Here is a 6,939-nt window from a genome sequence, read left to right as displayed (position 1 = left end):
AGAAGTTCTATTGTTCATTTATTCATCTGTTCAAGATCAGTTTCAGAGCTACAAAGTGCATCCATCCACACACGACTGAATCACTGCAGAAGCTCAAGTTAGAAAAACATTTTTGCAGAAAACATGAGAAACTTAAATTAGGTTCAACCTGCAACAAACTACACAGCTTTTCCTCATTTATCTAAACTATTAATTACCTTAAACGTTTAAAAACTGTCCAGGAAAGTTCAGTGGTTACTTGAAATGCTGAACTCAAAATAAAGAAAAGTTTAGTTATCAAGCCAATTTCATTAAATTACATCAACTTAAATTTAGTTATAAATCAACTAATGTGAGTTCAAATGACACAAAATATTCAGTTCAGTCAACACAAACCCATTGAACTAATGTTTAAAACTTCAAAGGTTTATCTAAATCAGTACATTTTATTCATTTATTTTTTAATCTTGCAAGCATGCCATTAATTAAGAGGTGAGAAAAGGTCCCTTGAATTAATTTTTAGAATTTATCCGCCAGTTTAAATGAAAGCATTATGTTGAGAAGTTCCATTTAGTCTTTATGCAAAACGAGCTTGAAGCGCTGCAAAGTGCATCCGTCCACACATGACTGAGCCAGAGCTTGAGCTGAAACAACATTTTTGCAGCGCTACATGAGAATATTGCGTGTTGCACGTCGGTACCAGGCTGCTGTAGTTTTAGAGCTAAAGGGCTCTGAAAAAAGAGTGCAGTCCTGCTCTTTTATTGACATGTGCACAGTGTTTTCTCTCCCCACTCAGCCGTGATGGATCGGCGATGCTGCCTCGGGCTCCCAGTGTGGCTTCATTAGACTCTCCGCATCCTCCTTCCTGCCGAGGAGGGTTTGCCCGACTGGATGTGAAAGGTTTGAGTCAAATAGGGCTTGCTAGCGTTCAACCTAAGCTGCACTGAGCACCACTAGGGAAGGGAGTCACTGCGTAAACATGGTTTAGTGTCATGGTTTTTGTCTCTTTGCATATTTAAATGCTGCTTTGGAGTTCAGTAACCCGTCATTTAAGCCTTTTTGCTCAGATTCAGGTAAGGTTTTGGACGTTTTTAAATCAAAATGTGCCAAACAATGAACAGCTATACGGTTATTTATCCACGCTAGGCCTTTAAATGTCATAATTAAACTGTCCCATTCTCATACAAACACACACATCTGGGCTTCTTCTTCCCTCCTGTGTGTTTGAACCTTCTTTCACCTCCTCCTCTGGTCTACGTCTGTCCTGGGATTACAAATAAATAAATAAATAGAAATCCTCTGGCTGTGACCTGCCATTTTATTTCCAGTTCAGCTGCTCAAAATAAACAGTGATGGACCCAGTGGCTGAACACAGAAAGGAAAGAGCGCCACCTACTTGCAGAAACAACAAAAAATAAAAGAGAAATCAAACCTGCAATGTCTGACCGACTCTGGGAAACACACAAAACAAGGAAATCTTCATATATAATGACTGACTTTATCATCGTGTCATGCACAAATTAAATGACCTACAAGGTACTTTTATTTAGAAAAAGAAACCAGATCCAGAGTCATAAAATCAACTACAGATAAATAAACCATCCTGACGTTTCAGCTCCAGACACAAAGGTAGAACACTTATCAGCATTAAAATTAAATAACTCTTCCATTCTGCCGTCTTCAGTGCCCCAGAACATTTCTGGATTCTGACATTTCATTAAACATAGATATTTTTTACGTAATCGTAAGGACAATGCCAAAGAAAAAAGGATTCCTGTCTCAACTGTGCAGCTAAAGACATCCTGATAAGTTTGCTGCAGCGTAAGGTTCAGGACCATAACTGTGCGGGAATTTTTATTTCAACAAGATTTAGTCTCCTAAAATCTGCCAAGTAAATTTCATCTAATAGCGTTAATGCCACATAAGAAACAATTACTACTTTAATTCTTTAAAACAGCACAAAAAGAGTTAAAATGAGATAAGATAATCCCACAGTGAGGAAATGTGCAGTGTTGCAAAGGATATGGTGCAAAAATCAGTAGAAAATAATAAATAAACAAGAAATATAAATAAGTAGTGACGATGTTGCACTGATTATTCCATAGAAATTCCTCTAAATATGGAAGCATGATATGATAACAATATAGCACAGTGTTGTTCTATATGTACATAAACACTGATACTGCACACGTTCTGCAGATCTGACAAGGAATAAAGAAGCCTTATCTCAACCAAGGTCCAGAAAACTCCCATCCAGGCAGCTGTTGAGTTGAGGTTTATCCAGTCCTGTTCCTGGGATCAGCTCATAATAGTGGTTTCTAGTGGTTTAGGAAACTTTCACACATCCAGCTAAGCTCTAAAGCTACCATACTTTACTTTTATACATCACAGTTTGAAGCAAAGTTGAGCACAAGCAGGATAATAAATCTCCTTTTTCCAACTCTAGCTTCACTCTCCATCATCCTCCATGCTGCCGTTGTTAGCAGCAGCTAAGCTAACAGGTGTGTCTCCTTTATCACCTCACTTCCTGTCTGGCTGTCCTGTCCAGGTATAAATAAAGGGCTGTTCTGTCCATTTTCTTTGTATTTTCTGATACAAAGACTTATATTTTAAAACAACAACAACAAAAACAGGGAAAAACATATATGTGAACATTACAATTACTATTTGTAAAAATACAAATTTGGCCTTTGTTTTTTTTTTTTTTTGTTTTTTTACAACAGTTTCATATTTAGGGCTGCAAGGTGACGCAGCTGGTAGCACTGTTGCCTCACAGCAAGAAGGTCGCTGGTTCGCATCCTGGTGAGGAAACCTGGGATCTTTCTGCGTGGAGTTTGCAGACTGGTGACCTGTCCAGGTGTCCCCTGCCTTCACCCTGAGTCAGCCCCCCACGACCCTAGTGAGGATAAAACAGTGTTTAGATGATGGATGGATGGAGTTTCATGTTTTTTCCCCTGTGATTCTATTGTTACTATCATGTCTTATTTAATAAAACAGGGAGATTTTAGATAGATACATGCCAAAGTAACATCCACATTTTGTTAAACACAGAAAACTATTTTCTAGAAAATATTGATTTACATGTTAACCCTAAAAGAGACATAAAATAACACAGTTTTTAACTGTATTAATATAAGAATTTTTACAATAATTGTGTATATTTTTATATATATAAATAGCAGATCATCCTTTTAATACATTTTAGCATAAAATGACACAGATGTTTAAATTAAAAATTATTTTAATTTATTTAAAATCATCAAAATATATTTCTCTTTCGAATCCACAAATATCTATAGAATAATCACACATGCCATTATTTGAAAGAAAAAAATATATATAAAAGGATTAAAAATGGTTAAAAATATAATTATTATAATTTAATTTTCATTTGTAATTAGTAGTATTTGTGATTACTGTATTTAAATCAGCTTAAAGATATATATTACTCGATACATATTCACCATTATTTTCGCCAGGTTTACAGTTTTGTTTTGTTTTTTTCACATTGTAGTATTCCACTGTTTTTTACAGATTAGTTTACAGTGTAGAAGATGACTAATGTTATTCATTTCAGGAGTCTGGTTTTAATGTTATGGCTGATCAGTATGTATACAGTAGTCCATATATGTCTGGAGCTGAAACTGTAGTCGTAGTATTTTCTCATAATATTGCTTAAATCAGCATGTATAAAGGAGTCTCCTCAGCTCATTTAGTCATCCTCTACTGTCCCAGTCCTCTCTCACCATCCTCCCAGCTTTACTCTGCCCACAGAAAGCAGATGCTTTCAGCAAAAAAAAAAAAAAAAGCTCTAAAAACACAAACACAGTCCGTCTATAAATGCTGAATGTGTAAATAAGCGACTGTTTTCCAGGTCATCCTGTCAGCTCAGACACTAATTAAACACTGTGTTGACAGCTTATTTCCACTGTCCCCAAGTGGCCCACAAAAAAATAAAAAAATAAAGAAAAAAAGAAAAAATGTTATTGTAGGTTTAAAAAAAGATGTGTGGCCTCGGAGCCCATGCTGCATGAGAAAATTACATTTGTGACATCAGACTTGACAGAGCTCCCTGGAGAGCTGCAGGCGACAAGATGCAACTGTTTCAGAGGCTGAGCAGAGAAAACTGATCTCATGTGTGCAATTTGTCAAGTACATCTTTAAAACCACAGCTCCACTCATAAAAGGCTGCAAGTGAGCTGGAGGAGGATGCACGGGGATGGTTGTTGTTCCTGTTGTTTCATCAGAAAGAGGATTATTTACCAAATTGCAACCATTAATTGCTGCTAATAGCGTGAAACATACAGTGCAATGTGATATGAAGTAATTAGAGGCATGTTTGCAACTCAAAGAGCAATGAACCATAAAAAGCCTTCACCACAGTGTACACAAACATCTTTAATCCACATTCATCAGCAAACTGCACAACAAAAACCCAACAACATCCGGCCTGATGCCATTATCCTTCCCATAATCCTCCAGTAATTCAGAAAACCGGGATCCTGTTCATGTTGTGAAAAAAACACAGCTGGTTAACAAAGGGTGCATTAAATGAGAATATTGTCACGTAAACACAGATCTCACCTTCGTACGCTTCACTGCTTTTTATATTCAGGAGGGAAATCTTGATCCAAGTGGATTTTAGGCAGCTGCTCTGTCTGTGAGTGAGTCAGTGGCGCCACCTTCTGGTATAAAATAAGCATTATGCTATTTTTTGACCCAGTTGTTTTACTGCTGTGATGCTGTAAAACTATTTTACCCATAAAACCACATAACTATCATGTTTTTGTAATTCAGAAAGTCTTACGGAAAATGTTCTGTGTTGCTTTTACTTTTGTTTCGCTCCTTTACCTTTAATTTGTCTGCACTGGGAATAATAAAATATATCTTTAATAATCAAGCTTCAAAAACAAGACAGTAATATGGGGAAAAAAAGCATAATAATAATAATAATAATAATAATAATAATAATAATAATAATAATAATAATAATAATAATAATAATAATAATAATAATAAAGTAATCTTTTTTTTTTTAAATAGCCACTTAGATTTTTTGTTTTGTTTTCATGTTGAGAACATTGAAAGTATTGCATGTTTTTTTAAATTATGGTGTTAAAGGAAGAAATGAAATCTGAACTAGTGCGAAATTAATTGTAGTCCTGCAAGAAAATATCATCTTGTTTGTTTTGTCAGGTTTTTAAGACAATATGAGAGATATTATAATATTAATTCAACTTTTCAGTCAGTTTTTTGCCTGTATGTTGTACAATATACCACCATAAAACAGCACCACAATCCTAAATATCCTATATGTTGTCCTAAATATTATTGTTCACGTGAATTAGTGATCTTTAAGTTACAGCTCATCAGCCTCATTCATTCATTTGTGTTACAAAAGAAAATAATTTAAAAATAAGTAAAACTTAGGACAAAGAAAGATAAAAGAAAATAGAAAGATAAAAATGGCAAATAAATTAAAACCCAGGAATGCTTCAAGCACATTTCAATACAACCTTAATAACCCCAGGGCCTCGTGTCACTCAACTGTACCCGTTACACATAAAAAGTAAAGTACAGTTATGGGCCCAGTTAAAACAATAAACTCGAACAGCTGATCCAAGTTCAGATCAGTTTATTGCATCTCAGAGTTGTAAAACAAGTAAAAGCTACTTTCTCTGATTGGAATTTTTCCGTTTCCCACAGTTGGTCGATCTCCTCTTTCAGTTTCAGTTTCGTTGAATAAAAATCCCCTCACTGTGTGGTCATATAGCTGCAAATGCAGTTGCTTATAGTTGCTGCACTCAGATTAGTCATGATTAAACATGGATTAGTACATATGAAATCTGTGCTGCATACACAACTGCACTCACAAACAGGAAATAATAAAGAGAATGTACTGACATGAGCAGTAGTGGTTAGTAGTTTTAGAGTGTTACACATGAAACTAAAATACGCTCCACCTGAACCAAATACAACATAGCAATGGTGTTTATATGTTACTGCACTGATACTATTAATTAAGTACTATTAATAATAATAATTCAGCAGCCTGACAACGGTGACAGCGGAGAGTCTTTATTTGTTGATGGTGCTTAAATAATCACTTCTAAATAATCCTGAATTCAAGATTCTCGCTTGTAATTAAGGCAGGAATGTAACAAGACACTCTATTTATTTTTTATTTGTCTCAGTATTACCATTTCTTGGTGCTGTATAGTTCTACTCTAACACAGCATCGTCATTACATTTATTTTATAGCTGGTAATTAGTTTGATTTTTAACACATAATGCATTGTTATAGAATAAACTACCCCCCACAAAATATATATATATGCATGTACATAGATATATATTGATATAGGTATTAAAAAACACAAATTTACCTCACTTAGTGAAATATTAATGTAAAGTACCTACACTATTATTGATTATGGCTCTGCAGTAACTGGATATAATATAAAATAGCCAGACTAATCTAAATGTTAAGGGTAATAAGAGTAAAATGCAGGAGGATGCGCAGGATTTTTGTGTGTATTTTCTTGCATTTTTTAGTATTGCTGCTTTTACTCAACTAAACATCACATGCTTCAGTGCTGCTGTTTGCTTGTTATTGAGTGACATATTTATTGTCTTAAAAATAAATAATGATAAATTGCACCGGTTATGCATTTTGTATTTCATGCATAGACCTTCTCTCTGCGCCTCTCTGTCCATGTGAACGGATTAGGATCAGGGATTAGAGACAGATGTAAACCAAAAGTCCAGATCCAATCTAATTCTGCTGCCATCCAGCACAGCACAGCAAAGGTCACGGCAAGGGTCAAGATTAGCCAAGCCCCGCCTCCGCTGCCGCCTCAACCCGTTCCTATTGGTCCGTCGTTTGATTGATGGGTGCTGCTGTCCAATGGCAGCGGAGAACGGGGAGGAGCGGCTGCGCAGATGTGTGAGAAGAAGACG

This window comes from Stegastes partitus, unplaced genomic scaffold (assembly GCF_000690725.1).
Source record: "Stegastes partitus isolate 25-593 unplaced genomic scaffold, Stegastes_partitus-1.0.2 Scaffold139, whole genome shotgun sequence".
Taxonomy (NCBI): Eukaryota; Metazoa; Chordata; class Actinopteri; family Pomacentridae; genus Stegastes; species Stegastes partitus.
Note: the sequence above shows the minus strand (reverse complement) of the source record.